The sequence below is a fragment of the Rana temporaria genome, chromosome 1 (genome assembly GCF_905171775.1).
Source record: "Rana temporaria chromosome 1, aRanTem1.1, whole genome shotgun sequence".
NCBI lineage: Eukaryota > Metazoa > Chordata > Amphibia > Anura > Ranidae > Rana > Rana temporaria.
The window spans coordinates 48,693,884-48,713,479 of NC_053489.1; the positions used below are offsets into that span (position 1 = coordinate 48,693,884).

The 19,596-nt window shown below is 45.0% G+C and overlaps 1 protein-coding gene across 1 annotated transcript in view; it reads right to left on the reverse strand.

Annotated features, from left to right (window-relative positions):
- Window positions 1-19,596, reverse strand: part of LOC120927109 (phospholipid-transporting ATPase IC-like) — a 163,881-nt gene that overhangs the window by 126,253 nt on the left and 18,032 nt on the right. The window lies entirely within an intron of this gene.

The following is a 19,596-nucleotide window of genomic DNA, read 5'->3' on the forward strand; positions in this document are numbered from 1 at the left end:
CTCGTAATCCGAGGTTCCACTGTAAAAAAGGACGCGATTATCATTATACCACCAAGGTGTGCAGGTGAAGATCCTTATTCTACAGTGAACTAGGCGAATCACAAGAACCAGAATTGTCTGCAAATGATCCAAGGAATGAAAGTTGATTCACACAGTTCTCTTCTCTACGGCTTATTCAGAAATGTAAGACTTTTTATTGTTACAAGTATACAAAATTCTGAAGATACACTTGTATATGCGGAAGTTAGAAACACAATATCATACCTGCTCTACTGCTTACCTGCCTCACATATAACCACATAACATAAATAATTTGGATACACCTTACTTAGGGAAGTAAACAACACAATGCTATATCATTCGAAGCTGGTATCTGTTACATCACAGACGTGTCTTGGAATGAGGTGTGCCCTCACTCAGTATGCAGTAAGACCGGAACATTTATGAAAGTTCAATCTTCGCACATATCAGTAGAGCCCGTTGATTTTTTTAAAAGTAAAAAACATAATTCTTTTAACCACTTCCCGCCCGGTCAATATACAATTGAAGTCCGGGAAGTGGTTGTGAAATCCTGACTGGACGTCTAATGACGTCCTGCAGGATTTCATGCCGGCGCGCACCCGTGGGGGCGCGGCGATCGGTGATGCGGAGTGTCAGTCTGACACCCTGCATCTCGGATCTCGGTAAAGAGCTTCTGGCGGAGGCTCTTTACCACGTGATCAGCCGTGTCCAACCACGGCTGATCATGATGTAAACAGGAAGAGCCGTTGATCGGCTTTTCCTCACTCGCGTCTGACAGACGCAAGTAGAGGAGAGCCGATCGGGGAGTGCCCCCCGGAGCTCAATAGAGCAAAAAAATAATAATAACACAATTGATGCCAATCAGTGCCCACAAATGGGCACTGACTGGCAACATGGGCACTGGCTCAAATGATGCCCAGCAATGCCATCAGTGCCACCCCTCAGTGTCCATCAGTGCCACCTCTTAGTGCCCATCTATGCCCAGTGCCCACCTATCAGTGCCCATCTGTGCCACCCATAAGTGCCCATTAGTGCCACCCATAAGTGCCCATCAGTGCCGCCTATGAGTGCCCATCAGTGCCACCTATGAGTGCCCATCAGTGCCGCCTATGAATGCCCATCAGTGCAGCATACCAGCACCGCCTATCAGTGCCCATCAGTGCCGCCTATCGATGCCCATCAGTGCCACCTCATCGGTGCCTATCAGTGCCACCTCATCGGTGCCCATCAGTGCCGCCATATCAGTGCCCATAATTGAAGAAAAAAACCTACTTATTTACAAAAAAAATTAACAGAAAAAAAAAAAATTTGGCCAGAGGTGCAGGTGCGCCATAGCAGATTGGAGCCGTTCTGAAATACGCGGAAACACTCAGAAATACTCAGTTCCCAAACCTTTCCGAGGGTTTCTGACTGCAGCCGAACGGTCTCTGAGTATTTCAGTGTCTCTCCGGCACCCCCCCCCCCCCACCTCTGGTCACATGCGGTATTGCATGCCATAGAAGTCAATGTGGAACAAATTATCTTTGTTTTCCATTGACTTCTATGGGGAAACTCGCTCTGATATGAGAGTGCTTTGGATTACAAGCATTCTCCTGGAACGGATTATGCTCGTAATCCAAGGTTCCACTGTATTGCCAAAAGCATTGGGCCACCCCTCCAAATCATTTGGTGGAGGGGGGATTATGGTGTGGGGTTGTTTTTTCAGAGGTTGGGCTTGGCCCCTTAGTTCCAGTGAAGGGACAATTTCATGCTCCCAACTTTGTGGGAACAGTTTGGGGATGGCCCCTTCCTGTTCCAACATGACTGCACACCAGTGTACAAAGCAAGGTCCATAAAGACATGGATAAGCGAGTTTGGGGTGGGAGTGCTGACCTTAACCTGATAGAACACCTTTTGGATGAATTAGAGCGGAGACTGCAAGCCAGGCCTTCTCCTCTAACATCAGTGCCTGATCTCACAAATGCGTTTCTGGAAGAATGGTCAAACATTCCTATAAACAAAGGGGTAGATTCACGTAGATTGGCGTAACTGTGTGCGGGCGTAACGTATGCTATTTACGTTACGCCTCCGCAACTTTTACTTTTAAGTGCCGTATTCTCAAATAAAAGTTGCGGTGGCGTAGCGTAAATAGGCCGGCGAAAGCCCGCCTAATTCAAATTGTGAAAAGGTGGGCGTGTCTTATGTAAATCAGGCTTGACCCAAAGTGATTGACGTTTTTCCCGAATGGCGCATGCGCCGTCCGTGGAATTTCCCAGTGTGCATTGCTCCAAAGTACGCCGCAAGGACGTCTTTGGTTTCGACGTGAACGTAAATGACGTCCAGCCCCATTCACGGACGACTTACGCAAACGACGTAACTTTTTCAAATTTCGACGCGAGAACGACGGCCATACTTAACATTGGTACGCCGCACTTACGCCTCCATATAGCAGGGGTAACTATACGCCGGGAAAAGCCTAACGTAAACGGCGTAACTGTACTGTGTCGGCCGGGCGTATGTTTGTGAATTCGCGTATCTAGCTGATTTACATATTTCGACGCATAAATCAGCGTACACGCCCCTAGCGGCCAGCGTAAATATGCATTTACGATCCGACGGCGTAAGAGACTTACGCCTGTCGGATCTAATAGATATCTATGCGCATAAATACGACCGGCCGGACTCAGAGATACGACGGCGTATCTGGAGATACGCCGTCGTATCTCCTCTGAGAATCTGGCCCCAACTCAATATTGAACCCTATAGACTAAGACTGGGATGCCATGAAAGTTCATGTGCGTGTACATGTAGGCGTCCCAATACTTTTGGCAATATAGAGGCGGACATTGTTGTTTGACTTTTTCCCATTGTACGGTGTCACCTGTAGATTGTTTTGTTAGTCCGGCGTTTGCGCTTTGTACTGTGATCATCCTCTGTATGTTTCTTTTTTCTTCAATACATTTTTTTAATTTTTTTGTCAAAATAAAAAAAAGGTTGCGGTCATGTAGGACATCTCTTCCATATCTTACGGGAATGTAGGAGTCTTAGGAGTTTTTGGAGGTCCAAGTTTTCATTAATATTAGAAGTTACGGGAATTCTTACACCCCCTTCCCCTCAGTTGGCGTCGTTTGGTATATCTATTAATACATTTACAAAGCAATATATAACCATTGGATCGAGTTTGTGAAAAAATCTTGCAAGAGTCAAAGGGCCAGATTCAGAGACATCGGCGCATCTTTGTGCCGGCGTAGCGCATCTCATATGCGCTACGCCGACGTAACATTGAGAGGCAAGCTGAGTATTCACAAAGCACTCGCTCCTATATTTGCGCCGGAGTAACGTAAATGGGCCGGCGTAAGCCCGCCTAATTCAAAGTAGGCAGGTAGTGGGCGTGATGTATTGAAATTAACCGTGACCCCATGTAAATGCATGGCCGATCGAACGGCGCATGTGCGCGCATGCTCAGAATCACGTTGCATAAACTCCCTAAGATACGACGGCTCAATGCGTACGACGTGAACTTAACTTACGCCCAGCCCCATTCACGTACGACTTACGTAAACGACGTAAAATACAACGGCTGTTCCGACGTTTCCGACGTCCATACCTTAACATGACTTACCCCTGCTTTATGAGGGGTAAACTCACGCCGGACGTACGCCTTACGTAAACGGCGTAGATTACTGAGATGGGGTAAGTACGTTCGTGAATTGGCGTATCTTGCTCATTTACATATTCGACGCGTAAATCAATGGAAGCGCCCCTAGCGGCCAGCGGAAATATGCACCCAAGATACGACGGCGTAGGAGACTTACGTCAGTCATAGGAAACCAAAATTCAGGTGTATCGTGTACTGTGAATCAGGCGCATAGATACGACGGCGCATCCGTGGACTTATGCGACGTATCATTACAGTGAATAAGCACTGTATGAGAATGTGAAACGCGTTAGCTCTTTTCCTGATTTTTTGCTGTGATATTTCCATGTTGTGACCAGTTTTTATTAAAAGGAACACATTTTTTTTTTTGGAGTGCGGCCGTCCCAGTTCTTCCATATATATTTTTGTATCATTAGATATGTCGGCGTAAGGTCGGCGTAAGTCTTTGTGAATCCGGCCCAAAGACTCTGGGTCGGACTTTGTTGGCAAGATGGACGAGAGTATAATAAAAAAAAATATTTTATTAATAACGAATCGTTCACAAACAGATCAAGCATAGAAAGAGTTAAAAAAGCATACATTAAACACAGAATGATACATAAAACTATGATGTGAACAGAAGGTTGACACCAAATGGACAGCAGTGAACCCCTGTGAGTCAACGCGTTTCGCTATTTCGCTTCGTCAGGACATTTTTTTGCAATGACTAATAGTCATATATCCTATTTGCAGCAAGACTGATGATTACTAATACGTGGAAACAAACTTTAGCCCCTGACTTATCTGATGTTGTCCATAGAGTTAATGCACTCATAAAAGATTATTTGCATATTGGCAACAACAATCCTCTAAATGTTCTAAATAGGATGCATGGTTAAAAATGTATAATATGGCAGTATTATGGTGAATTATAGAATTTAATCATTTGCTAGTCTGTACACTGTTCTTTTCCATGGTTTATTGTGGTTATTCTGCTTTATTATTTTCCTTTTACTGTGTCCATTTTTTTTCTCTTCTATTTTGTTTTTTTTCTGAGCATAGCTATGGTATTTCTTTATCTGAACGCGTTTGTGTTCCCAGACTATAAATGCATATCTCTTACCTTTTACCTACCTTATCTGTATCATCTTGATATGAGCAAATTGTAATATTTCTTATTGTACACTTATTGTAAAACTTTACAACTCTGTATTTGAGACATATGTACTTGATAATTATTGGAATATAAATGAAATAAAGACGCTCCACAGTTTCCAGATGAAGCAGATGGAAAGCCTGTGAAAGGCATCCAAGACGAACACACCCTCGCCACATTACAACTATGTAAAGAAAGAATGAAATCCTCATGCCGTTAAATATTTTTATGTTTATATGCTGGGGTTATTCAGTGGGTAGAATGTGTAGACCAGCGTATGTTAATCAATGTGAAGCTATTATATAAAGGGGAAACAACTGCTCTATAAAAAGGTTAATTAAGGCCCCTTTCACACTGGGGCGTTTTTTTGAGCGTTATTCGAGCGTTTTTCTAGTGTTATTCGAGTGAAGCCTTATCTGCAATCCCAATGTGCTGGTAAAGCACCGCTAAGACCCTAAAGTTTTAGGGCATTTTTGCAGTGCCTCAGTGTGAAAGGGTAAGGCGTTTTTACAGCGCTTTCAATTCGTTTCAATGGAGAGGGGCGTTTTTGGAGCGTTTTTTTCAGCGCCCAAAAGCTGCTCAAAAGATGCTGCTTGCAGGACTCAGTGTGAAAGGGTCCATTGAGATGCATGGAGAGCGTTTTATGAGCGTTTTAACAGCGCTATTTTTAACGCTAAAACGCTGTAAAAACGCTTCAGTGTGAAAGGGGTCTAAATCCAAAGGACTTTTCTCAACGCCCCGCCAGTGCAACGCCTAATGCCGCGTACACACGATCAGTCCATCCGATGAGAACGGACCGATTGACCGTTTTCATCGGTTAACCGATAAAGCTGACTGATGGTCCGTCGCGCCTACACACCATCGGTTCAAAAACTGATCGTGTCAGAACGCGGTGACGTAAAACACAACGACGTGCTGAAAAAAAACGAAGTTCAATGCTTCCAAGCATGCGTCGACTTGATTCTGAGCATGCGTGGATTTTTAACCGATGGTCGTGCCTACTAACGATCAGTTTTGTCCTATCGGTTAGGAATCCATCGGTTAATCTTAAAACAAGTTGCCTTTTTTTTAAACGAAGGTTAACTAACCGATGACGCCCACACACGATCGGTTTTCACTGATGAAAACGGTCCATCAGACCATTCTCATCGGTTTAACCGATCGTGTGTACGCGGCATCAGTGTGAAAGGGTAAGGTGTTTTTACAGCGCTTTCAATTCATTTCAATGAAGAGCTGCGTTTTTGGAGCGTTTTTTTTCAGTGCCCAAAAGCTGCTCCAAAGATGCTGCTTGCAGGAGTCAGTGTGAAAGGGTCTATTGAGATGCATGGAGAGCGTTTTATGAGCGTTTTAATGCTATTTTTAATGCTAAAACGCTGTAAAAACGCTTCAGTGTGAAAGGGGTCTAAGAAATCTGGATGAAACAATCCAAGTAAAGCAGCAGCTTGAAGTGGGATATACACAACAACGTAAATGAATGAGAGAAAGCCGTGCCAATTAAAGTCTGAAAATATACCATATAAAAAACTCACTTACCAGATGCCAAGCAAACCAGGCATGTGGCTATAGCCCAGCCAAGGCCTTTGCTTGCACGGATGATCTTAGGAAACCCTGGATGGATAGTTGCACTGATTCACACACCGATAGTACCATAAGATCCGTAATCGTATCTTGTACTTACATCTCCAAGATTAAAAATTGTGCATAGAAATATGAAGCCACTGACGACGTCACATATGACGAAACGCGTCTGGCGGAGGGTACGTGCTTACGTCACCACGCTGTCTCGCTAGGAGGACGGGAGTTTGTAGCCGGCCGTCTTCATATTTTATTCGCAATTTTTAATTTTGGAAATGTAAGGGCAACATATTTTTTACTTAAACTAGGAATTACACAATATTACGCTAACTCAGTTTCTCTTTGGGTCCATTGCTGAATTTTATGATTACAGATCTTATGGTACTATCGGTGTGGGAATCAGTGCAACCATCTAGCCAGGGTTTCCTAAGGCCTCGTACGCACAATTTACGATTGTATTTTCTACTTTTTGAATACATTGTACATTTTGAGGATATGGACAGGGCCGATCCTAGGGTCACAGACGCCTGGGTGCAGAAATATTTCCGGCGCCCCCGCATGGGCATGGTCATCCTACTAACTCCTCCCCTTTACAAATGTTTCTATGGCTACGACTCAAACACAGAGCTGCTCCCCTAACAATTCTTCATTAGTGTCCACCATCAGAGCCCCCCACAGCAGGTGTCCCCCATCAGAGCCCCCCACAGCAGGTGGCCCCCATCAGAGCCCCCCACAGCAGGTGTCCCCCATCAAAGCACCCCAGCAGGTGTCCCCCATCAGAGCCCCCCCAGCAGGTGTCCCCCATGAGAGCCCCCAACAGCAGGTGTCCCTCATCAGAGCCCCCCCACAGCAGGAGTCCCCATCAGAGCCCCCCACATCAGGTGTCCCCATAGATCAGTACGTGTCCAATAGATCCCTGTAGCTCCGGCTAGCTGGGAGCAGAAGCACATTACAGGGGGCGCAGACAAGAGGAGGGAGGGGAGCACTTTGGAGCTTTGGCGACCCCACCTCTGCGGCGCCTGGGTGCGGAGCACCCCGTGAACCCTGCCTAGGATCGGCCCTGGATATAGGGCATGCATGTTATAAGTCCGTTATCCCTAGTAGTTCCAATAAAAATAATCAACATACAAAAATATACAAAAAGTATACAACCCTTGACCAAAATTTTTTAAAAATGTGTTGGCTTCTGAGATTATATATTGCTCTCTTCTTTTCATATTGGACCAATCCAAATCATTGGAAGATGACTATTCTGTAATGTTGTCCTGCATGCCATACTTGTATCTACACTTTATTAGGTACACCGGTTCAATTGCTTGGTAACACAAGTTGCTAATCAGCCAATCACATGGCAGCAGCTAGCAAATTTCGTAATCTGCCTAGTTCCTGGTCCTAGGTGGTTCAACTTCCTGTCCCAAGACCCCATTGCCTCCTGGGAAATAATGACACTCATTTCCCAGGAGTCTCTGAGCATTACTGTGCCTAAAAATCACCCAGCATGCACCTCTCCCTGAAAACCAGGAAGAAAAAGGAACTGGGCTTCACATGCCCACACATATGATGGATACGGCCACAACATGAGCTGGAGGATAGAAGGCAAGTGTTTGCAATGATTTCTGGAACGATTGGGGAGCTATTAATATGTTTTAGGGACTATTTAATGTGATTAATTTTAGCTTGCATAAAAAAAAAAATATGCCCGTAAGGACCGTAAGATTTGCCCCCTTATTAACCAGGCCATTTTTGCGACCCGGAACTGCATTGCTTTAACTGACAATTGTGCGATACTGTGCCCAAACAAAATTATTGTCCTTTTTTTCCCACAAATAGAGCTTTCTTGTGGTGGTATTTGATCACCTCTGCGGTTTTTATTTTTTGCGCTATAGACAAAATAAAGCTGACAATTTTGAAAGAATTTTTTTTTTACTTTTTTCTATAATAAATATCCCCCCCAAAAAAAATTTCTTCACCAGTTTAGGCCAATTTGTATTCTACATATTTTTGGTAAAAAAATCACAATAAGCGCATTTTGGTTGGCGGTGATCAGCAGGGAAGGGGTTAACACTAGGGGGGCGATCAAGGTGTTAAGTGTTCCCTGGGAGGTGTTTCTAACAGTGGGGTGAGGGGACTGACTGGAGGAGGAGAGAGATCGCTGTTCCTAATCACTAGGAATAACAGATCTCTCTCTACTCCTCTGACAGAACGGATATCTGTCTGTTTACCTTGACAGATCCCCGTTCTGCCTCTCTGTGGAGCGATCGCGGGTGTCCTGTGGTCCTCAGACACAGGACACAGGAAGGCTGCTGTTCAGTGGTGAGGCAGGACGCTCTCACACGAGTCGACTTCACCTCAGTGATCGATCAGTCAGGCAGGGTTCGTCCGGCCCTCCTGCTTGCAGCACCCAGGATCTCCGTGGATCTCCAGGATCTCCTCTCTCCCTTACCCTTTGGCCTCCCTCTTCCTCCACCGCCACGCTCTTCCCGGGGAGCCCTCAGGTAAGCCTATCTTTCGCTCTGGGCTCCGGGCTCTCCCCCGCCCCCCTGCCTCCCCTGGGACCAAGTGCGGCCGTCCTTCTAAGGATAAGTCGCGGCTGTGCCCAGCGGAGACACGGCCTGAGTAACGGCCGATTCTGTACTCCCCTACACCCCACATCAGCCCTCATAACCCCCCCGATCAGCTCCCCGTCATCTCCCCTCCACCGCGCCTGCCATCCCGCATAAATTCCCCTAAAAGTCAGGGCGGAGGCAACTAGGAAAGTCGGCGGCTTCAGCCGCGGCCTAGTACAGACCGCATTCACACTGTTAAACCACCCCCCCCCCAAACCTCTCTAAACCCACTGCTTAGGCCCGGCGCGGTAGCCATCTGGCTTCAGCAATCACAGTTACCCCCACCACTCATCCCTACTTGGCTCCCTACCAGGGGTCCGCATACCCCCCCATGCCCCCCTCCATTGGCGCTAGTAGCCATAAATCAAGGGACTTCAATCATTCGGTTTGATCCAGGGCTCACCGATCGCCGTTGCGGGATCAGGAAGGAATTTTTTTCCCCGTGCCCGGCAGATTGGTTACAGCACGGCCGGGGTTTTTTCGCCTTCCTCTGGATCAAACGGGGGGGGGGGAGACTTACCGAGTGGAGGTCACTTGGAAATCTTCCTTCCTCATTACCATCAAATACCTCCCCGACTAATACCACTGCCTCCCGCATTTTCTGCGACTATGCCCAATCTCAGATATTCTGCTGAAACCATCTGGGACTTAAAACCATCTGCCTCAATATTACCAGCGGGCACAAAAAAAGTTCTGAGCAGTGAGCGACTGCTCAGAATCAATCGACGATCGACAGTCGAAAACCATACACACGCACCACAGCCGAAGCGAATATCATGCGCTTTGGTCAACACAAGATCGGCAGTAAAGCAAGAAAAAAAATTCATGATTTCATCCTACAATACGATTTAGACTGCCTTTTTTATCACAGAAAGCTGGCTCTCAGCTGACTGCAACACCATTTTAGGAGAACTGGTGCCAGCTAATTATCGTATTCTAATGCAAAACAGAGTGGGGCATTAGATCCACAAGACTCACCTCTCGATCACAAAACCAGCCCTTCAAAACTCGCTTCCATTCATGGAAACCCTCTCTCTGCAACTGCAAACAAATCCCCAAGACACTGTCCACATTCTACTGTGCTATAGACCACCCGGCCCAAAATCGCAGCTTCTCACGTCTTTGACAGAGTTCATCTCCACCTATACCCTAAACATCAAACACCTCTTGCTGCTAGGGGATTTTAACCTGTGGGCCAACTCCTCACTGGATCCCGTCGCCTGCATCGACCATCTGGAAGGTTTAGGTCCTGCCTCCATCCCCCTCTGCGGTGCCACCAACAACGCCTGTCTCCGTCCCCCGCCCTCTGCGATGCCACCATCCCCCTCTGTGGTGCCACCAACACCCCCTGCCTCCAATCTCCCTCTGCCTCTATTGCCCCCTGCCTCCATCCCCCTCTGCGGTGCTAGCGCAGCCACCATCACCCCTTGCCTCAAATCACCCAATGCCTCCAATCTCCATGCGCAGTTCCAAGCCGAACCGATCTCGGCTATTTTTACTGGCACATTTCCGCAACCACGGACATTTACGAACGGGGGGGAAAAAGTGCCCGTTTTTACGAACTGTCCGTAAAAATACGGACGGTTGGCAACACTGCGTCCATCTTCAACCCCTCTTCATTCCGGGGCCGTGGACTCCGGCTCTGCTATTGGCCGGAGTCAAGTGACGTCACTCCCACGCAGGCGGGTGGGAGCTGACGGTCATGGCACGGGCACTATAGAAACGGCACGGATCGTGCCCTTTCTTTAGTGCGCATGCGCTGATTATGTTGGCGCTGGCTCCTATGGTGAATATCTCCTAAACCGTGTAGGTTTAGGAGATATTTCCAGTACCTACAGGTAAGCCTTATTATAGGCTTACCTGTAGGGAAAAGTGGTTGTACAGGGTTTACAAACACTTTAATAGCTCTATCTAGTGCTTTTAAAAATATAACAAATCTATTGAACGAAAAATTATACAAAAAAAAAAGCAAGTAACGAGAAGGACGTTTATGACCTATGAGTGGACCTAAAATTCATCACTAAGGCCCCTGTGGCTTTCAGTTAAGCCTCTGGACGAGACAATGGTCTTGTTAGCTATGCTTCACAAATAGTTTTTTCCGAATACTTTGCTCTTTTGAGGAAGTGGAGAAAACCTACTACCCCGTCACATGACATGACTCAATATTTATTTGCATTGGGGCCTACAGTTATAGGTTACCAAGACCACCCCCCTCAGCTCTTTGTTACAGCATAATAAATCGAGAAAGTTGCTAACATGTTGACTTAGTCTTTTCACCGTCTCTGTCACATTGTTTGCCTTAGAAGGTAATACAGACAATGGTTATTTCTGCACCAGAACAAGATAAAATGAACTTTGTCCACAATCTGTTCATGTGAAACGAGAAAGACTGGTTGGTAAAATTGACTCAAGGCTCTTGCTGGTGTTCCATCAGACGGCGTCATCATCACATGGAAAGACGTGTCAAGCACTGTAATCCCTTATCTGTGGAAAATCCATAACAGTCTATAGTAGAGGCTGGGTCGCCTAGAGATTCGAAACGACAAATCTCAGTAATTCAGCAGATTATGGGTTCTTTGCAGGTGTAAATTCTGCAAATCCATTGGATTTAGACCCCTTTTACACTGAAGCGTTTTTACAGCGTTATAGCGTTAAAGATAGCGCTATTAAAACGCTCATAAAACGCTCTCCATGCATCTCAATGGACCCTTTCACACTGAGTCCTGCAAGCAGCATCTTTGGAGCAGCTTTTGGGCGCTGAAAGAAACGCTCCAAAAACGCCCCTCTCCATTGAAATGAATTGAAAGCGCTGTAAAAACGCCTTGCCCTTTCACACTGAGGCACTGCAAAAACGCCCTAAGGCTGCATTCACACCTGAGCGTTTTGTAGCCTGAAGCTATAAAACGCTAGAGGGGAAAAAATCCTGTGGGCTAGATTCAGCAAGAATTTACGCTGGCGTATCTATAGATACGCCACATAAATTCAAAGCTGCGCCGGCGTATCTTCTTTCTGTATTCAGAAAGCAAGATACGCCAAAATTAGGCTAAGATGGCGTAAGTCTCTTACGCTGTCGTATCTTAGGGTGCATATTTACGCTGGCCGCTAGGTGGCGCTGCCGTCGATTTCAGCGTAGAATATGCAAATGAGTTGGATACGCCGATTCCGAAACGTACGTTCGCCCGGCGGATTTTTTTACGTCGTTTGCGTAAGGCTTTTTCCGGCGTAACGTTACTCCTGCTATATGAGGCATAGCCAATGTTAAGTATGGACGTCGTTCACGCGTCGAATTTTGAAAATTTGACGTCGTTTGCGTAAGTCGTTCGCGAATAGGGCTTTGCGTAAATTACGTTCACGTCGAAAGCATTGACTATTTGTGACGTGATTAGGAGCATGCGCACTGGGGAAACGTTCACGGCCGGCGCATTTGCACTGTTCGTGAGAAACATCATTTACGTGGGGTCATGTTTTATTTACATAAAACACGCCCACCTCTTGACAATTTGAATTCGGCGCGCTTTCGCCGACAGATGTACGCTACGCCGCCGCAACTTACGGAGCAAGTGCTTTGTGAATACTGCACTTGCCCGTCTAAGTTGCGGCGGCGTAGCGTAAATAACATACGCTACGCCCGCACAATTTTACGTCCCCCTACCAGAATCTAGCCCAATATTCTCAATGGAGATGGTTCACATCTCCACTCCAAAACGCCTGAAACCGAACGCCTGAAGCTCAAACAAGTTCTGGACCCTTTTTTGTCGCTCGAATTGGGCTGATTTGGCCATTTTTGAACGTTTGTATTCCCATAGAAACTAATGGAAACGCTTGATTCAAGTGTCTAGAGCGACAACGAGCGTTTCTACGGGGGTTTTGTCGCTTTAATCTGTTCTGTGAAATAGAATATTCACCCAGGAAGAAGAGAAAAAAAATCTACAAACATAGCAACAAGTGATGAAAGAGATGATCATTTTTCCTATTGGCTAAAATAAAAAACGACGAAGTTCAAAAACGTCGGACAACGCTGTATGCATACGCGCGAATACGTGTGAATACGCGCGACAAAACGTGCGACAAAACGCCGGAAAAAACGGCCGAAAACGCTACGCTCATGTGTGAATGCGGCCTAAAACGTTAGTGTCTTAGCGGTGCTTTACCAGCGTTTTTCGGGCGCTGGCAGTGTGAAATGGCCCTGAAAGCACTCGGGCCATTTACATTGGGATTGCAGATGAGGCTTCTTTCAGGCGCTTTACAGGCTTTTTTTTAACGCCAAAGCGCCTGAAAGACGCTCGAAAAACGCCCCAGTGTGAAAGGGGCCTAAAGGAATTCTTCTTAATTACAACAGGTCCCTGATGGTTGAGGTTACTGAGAGCGACAGGCTACAGTAAATCGTTTTTCAGCTTCTGAAAATCTTGTGACTCTTGTTGACACAGTTGCACTAAGGCTCTGTTCACACCTAGGCGTATATACGCCTGTAGTGCGACGCCGCAGCCGCCCCTGAGACGCTGGAGGGATGATTTCACATTGCCCTCTATGGAGATGGTTCACATCTCCACGCCGAACGCCGTACGCCTGCCACCTGAAAACAAGTCCCGGACCTTTTTTTCAGGCGGCTTTCGGCGTTCGGCATAGGAGATGTGAACCATCTCCATAGAGGGGGTACAGCTGCATTCACAATCGCAGCGTTTTGTCGCCGCAATCGCGGTACAAAACGCTGCAATTTGTCGCCGCAATTCGCGGGACAAAACGCCCCGATTTTGTACGCCAAGGTGTCAATGCAGCCTAAATCTTCAAAAAATACATTTTTGAACAATAAAGTTGTGAACAAATTTTTGTCTCTTGCTTGTTATTTTTTTTCTTATAGCGCATTATTCTGCTTGCAAACTGATGCATATTTATCATTCCTGAAAAATGTATTTATTGCATCTGTAATTTATATACCCTAATACCGCGTACACACGACCGTTTTTCATGACGTGAAAAATGCCATTTTTTTAAATGGTCATTAAAAACGATCGTGTGTAGGCTCCAGAGCATTTTTCTCAACGTGAAAAATGGGCATTAAAAATTTGGAACATGCTCAAATTTTTCTCGTCGTTTTTCACGTCATGAAAAACGGTCGTGTGTAGGCTTTAACGATGGGAAAAACGCGCATGCTCAGAAGCAAGTTATGAGACGGGAGCACTCGTTCTGGTAAAACTAGCGTTTTGTAATGGAGATAGCACATTCGTCACGCTGTAACAGACTGAAAAGCACGAATCGTCTCTCGCCAAACTTTTACTAACACGAAATCAGCAAAAGCTGCCCAAAGGGTGGCGCCATGCGAATGGAACTTCCCCTTTATAGTGCCGTCGTACGTGTTGTATGTCACGGCGCTTTGCTCCAGCATTTTTTTTTTCACGATCGTTTGTATGCAAGGCAGGCTTGACAAGAATCACATCGAGAAAAACATCGTTTTTTCTTGGACATTAAAAATGGTTGTGTGTACGTGGCTTCAGGCCTCATGCACACTGGAAGTTTTTGGAAGTTTTTACAGCAGCTGTTTTTGGCAGCAGACGTTTTTTTTCTACAGTCATTAAACTCTCCATCATGTTATCCTATGTGTCCATGCACACATAGGCTGTTATCAGCAGTTTTGGGCAGTGGTGTTTTTGAGCAGTAAAAACTAGTGGGTTCTGAGAGACGTTTTTCAGCTGTAAAACTGCTCTAACGCTGATAAATGTCGATAAATGCTCAAAAACGTCACTCACCAGCGTTTTCTAATGTTTTTGATCCATTGAAGAAAAGAAAAAAAAATCTTCAACAAAAAAACGCAAAAAAACGCTAACACGGAAAAACGCTAAAAACGCTAATAAACGCCAAAAACCACAAAAAAAACGCTATTGCAAAAACTTTCAAAAAAAGTTGAAAAATCACTGCAAAGCTACTGGCGTTTTTATAACGTTATTTTAATGTCCAGTGTGCATGAGGCCTTAAAGTGGATGTAAAACCGAATTTTTTTAATTTTTTATGTCACAGTGTAGAGTATAGGATTTCCTATCATCTGTGCCCAGTCTTGCCACACAGAGTTAATCCAGCTCTGAGCAATCCTCTTTTCTTTTTTCAGTGAAATAAATGGACAAACAGGAGAAAACTTTTGTCCGTTCTTCCCCCTTGCTGTGAGTGACAGGTTATTTACATATTTCATGCACTAGCATGAGACAGGCATTATATTTTAATTCCCACCCCACTCCTTTTCTGAAGTCATGTGGTTACTTTTCTGGATTTTGACTGGATGTTAGTGATCATAGCAGAATTTAGTGTAAGGAATACACAGGAGAAAATGCATGTTGACAAGGGGAGTGTAGAGGTGGGCGGGGAGTCTACTGACATCACAACTCCACCCAATGAGCTCCAGACAACACACCCACCCACAGAATCTTCAGTTTTTCAGTTCTTATAACAGACAGAGAGGAGACATTTGACAGGTAAGGATACATACAGGAGGCATCTATATCCTTATAGATCAGCACTATGGCAGTAGTTTAGGATGAGAGGGGGTTTACATCCACTTTAACCCCTAACCAGGCCCTAATTCTCAACCTAGCCGCTAAGTTCAAATAAAGGGTATCTGAAGCCAAAGTCATTTTTTGAGTCTTGTATAGAGTAGGGAAGGGTTAGAACCCCTGTCAGGTTTATATTTTTGTGTATGGATATTATTGTCCCTGTGCTGTGGTGATAACCCTTTCATGACTAAGCCTATTTCTGACATTTGGTGTTTACAAGTTAAAGGGGTTGTAAAGGTAAAACATTTTTCCTAAATATCTTCCTTTACCTTAGTGCAGTCCTCCTTCACTTACCTCATCCTTCCATTTTGCTTTTAAATGTCTTTATTTCTTCTGATAAATCCTCACTTCCTGTTCTTCTGTCTGTAACTCCACACAGTAATGCAGAAGACAGACAGAAGAACAGGAAGTGAGGATTTCTCAGAAGAAATAAGGACATTTAAAAGCAAAATGGAAGGATGAGGTAAGTGAAGGAGGACTGCACTAAGGTAAAGGAAGCTATTTAGGATTTTTTTTTTTTTTTACCTTTACAACCCCTTTAAAACCCATATTTCTTGCTAGAAAATTACTTAGAACCCCCAAACATAAAGGGCCAGATTCACAGAAGAGATACGACGGCGTATCTCTGATACACCGTCGTATCTCTCAGAGTATCTATGCGACTGATTCATAGAATCAGTTCCGCATAGATAGCCCTTAGATCCGACAGGTGTAATTGACTTACACCTTCGGATCTTAGGATACAATACCTCGGCCGCCGCTGGGTGGAGTTCACGTCGTATTACAGCGTCGGGTATGCAAATTAGCAGTTACGGCGATCCACGATGGTTTTTCCCGTCGTTACGTCGGCGCAAGTCTTAGTTTCCCGTCGCAAAGTTAGGGGTGCTATTAACATGGTGTAAAATGACTCCACCATGTTAAAGTATGCCCGTCGTTCCCGCGTCGCTTTTGAATTTTTTTTTTCGGCGTAAGTACGCTACGCACGTCGCGGTTCACAAACACGTCAGGCCGCCGTTAGTTCGCGCAAAGCACGTTGGGAAAATTGCGAACGGAGCATGCGCAGTACGTCCGGCGCGGGAGCGCGCCTAATTTAAATGGTACCCGCCCCATTTGAATTGGGCGGGCTTGTGCCGGACGTGTTTACGATACACCGCCGCAAGTTTACAGGTAAGTGCTTTGTGGATCGGGCACTTACACTGAAAACTTGCGGCGGTGTAACGTAAACGGGTTACGTTACACGGCCACAATTCTACGTGAATCTGGCCCTATATGTATATTTTTAGGAGAGAATCCAGAGAATAAAATGGCGATTGTTGCAATATTTTATGTCACACGGTATTTGTGCAGCAGTCTTTTAAACGCAACTTTTTGGGGAAAAAGACACTTTCATGAATTTTAAGAAAAACAAAACAGTAAAGTTAGCCCATTTTTTTTCTAAAATGTGAAAGATGATGTTATGCAGAGTAAATAGATACCAAACATGTCACGCTTTAAAATTGCGCACACTCGTGGATTGGTGACAAACTACGGAACCTAAAGATCTCCATACGCGACTTTAAAAACAAGTTACAGAGAAGGTCTAATGCTAGAATTATTGCTCTCGCTCTGACGATTGCGGCGATACCTCACATGTGTGATTTGAACACCGTTTACATATGCGGGCGCAACTTCCTTTTGCATTTTCTTTGCTGCGCAAGCTCGCTTTAAAAAAAATGCTCTTATTCATTTTGTTTATTTTTCTTTTTTACATTGTGTTTTAAAATAAAAATGTATCACTTTTATTGCTGTCACAAGGAATGTAAACATCCCTTGTGACAGTAATAGGTGGTGACAGGTACTCTTCATGGAGGGATTGCAAGTGCAAATCCCTCCTTTGCACTTCAAAGTATTCAGATCGTCGAAAACGGCGATTATGAATACTGTATATTTTTTTAAACTGGCGCCATTGGCAGCTGAGTAAACCGGAAGTGACGTTGTGACGTCGCTTCCGTGTTTACAGAGAGAAGACTGTAACAAAGTCGTTTCCGGCTTCGTGCCAGTCTGTCTTTAGCCCGCCGGAAGTGGCGGATCGAGGATCGGGTCTCCCGATGGGACGAGAGACTCGGTAAGAGCAGCGGAAGGCGGCGGCAGGGGGGCTCGGTTGTTATGCCTGGAAAGCCGACCGCCCGCTCTAAAAAACGGTACCGGGATAATGCCTGCAGCTGCGGGCATCATCCTGGTATAACCCCCTAAAGCCGAGGACGCATATATGCGTACGCTTGGCGTGAAGGCGATATAGTGATCTATAGAAAAGCTTTTTGACTACTGCTGTGGTATAAGGTGTGAGTTCCTCTTCAATTTTTAATTTTTTTATCAATTTCTATCTCAGTGACAATGGTTATCAGGACAAAAAGGGGGGTGAGTCTCCCCAATGGGGACACAGATAAAAAATATAAACCTGTAATATATAGACCCAGCGCTGTCTAGTCACCAGTGTTAATTTTGGCATCGAATTTCGATTTAGTTTTGGTTATAGTCTTTTGACTAAAATGCCATTTTAGTTTTAGTCCCATTTTCTTGTTTAATATTTTTATTGAGTTTTGCATAAAAAAACAAGTTACAAATGCAGTATAAAGAATGCAAATATGGGATAAAGATCATAACAATAATGACTGAAATATCGGTAGAGTTTGGAGCTCAAATGCATAGTCCCATTTTAGTCATCATATTTTAGTCGACTAAAATCTCCAGTACATTTTAGTAGAATAAAATCATTGTAGTCAACTTAAATCAAATGTGTTTTAGTTAACCACTTAAGACCCGGACCAAAATGCAGCTAAAGGACCTTGCCCCTTTTTGCGATTCGGCACTGCGTCGCTTTAACTGACAATTGCACGGTCGTGCGACGTGGCTCCCAAACAAAATTGGCGTCCTTTTTTCCCCACAAATAGAGCTTTTTTTTGGTGGTATTTGATCACATCTGCGGTTTTTATTTTTTGCGCTATAAACAAAAATAGAGCGACAATTTTGAAAAAAATTCAATATTTTTAACTTTTTGCTAAAATAAATATCCCCCAAAAATATATAAAAAACAATTTTTTCCTCAGTTTAGGCCGATACGTATTCTTCTACCTATTTTTGGTAAAAAAAAATCGCAATAAGCGTTTATCGATTGGTTTGCGCAAAATGTATAGCGTTTTCTAAATAGGGGATAGTTTTATTGCATTTTTATTATTATTTTTTTTTTACTACTAATGGTGGCGATCAGTGATTTTTTTCGTGACTGCGATATTATGGCGGACACATTGGACAATTTTGACACATTTTTGGGACCATTGTCATTTTCACAGCAAAAAATGCATTAAAAATGCATTGTTTACTGTGAAAATGACAATTGCAGTTTGGGGAGTTAACCACTAGGGGGCGCTGAAGGGGTTAAGTGTGACCTCAACTGTGTTTTTAACTGTAGGGTGGCGGGGCTGGACGTGTGACGTCATTGATCGTGGTTCCCTATATTAGGGAACACACACAGTCAATGACAGCATTACAGTGAAGAACGGGGAAGCTGTGTTTACACACAGCTTGTCCCCGTTCTTCAGCTCCGGGGACCGATCGCGGGACTCCAGCGGTGATCGGGTCCGCGAGTCCCGCGGGCGCGGTCACGGAGCTTCGGTCCGGGTCGTGGGCGCGCGCCCACGACTGGGCACTTAAAGAGGATGTACAGGTACATGCTTGTGCCCAGCCGTGCCATTCTGCCGACGTAAATGTGCAGGAGGCGGTCCTTAAGTGGTTAAGCACTTCTAAAGAATTTCCAAACTTATTATATACTCCTGGAGTGATAAAAACGAATATCATGTTATTACTTATGGTATTCAGGTTTGAAAAACTCACAGATACAGATTTAGCCACTCTGGACGGTCTGTGGAGGACTGTAATCATAGGCATGCGCAGGGAGTGTGCCAGGTGTGCCTGGGCACACCCTAATCCCAAAGTCCAGTGCCGATTGCCCCTACTGCCTGGGCTTCCCCCCATGTTGGCCCCGCAGTGCTGCTGGCTTCCCTCCTCTCCCCACCGGCTGCAGAAAGGGATGTTTGAGGATGGAGA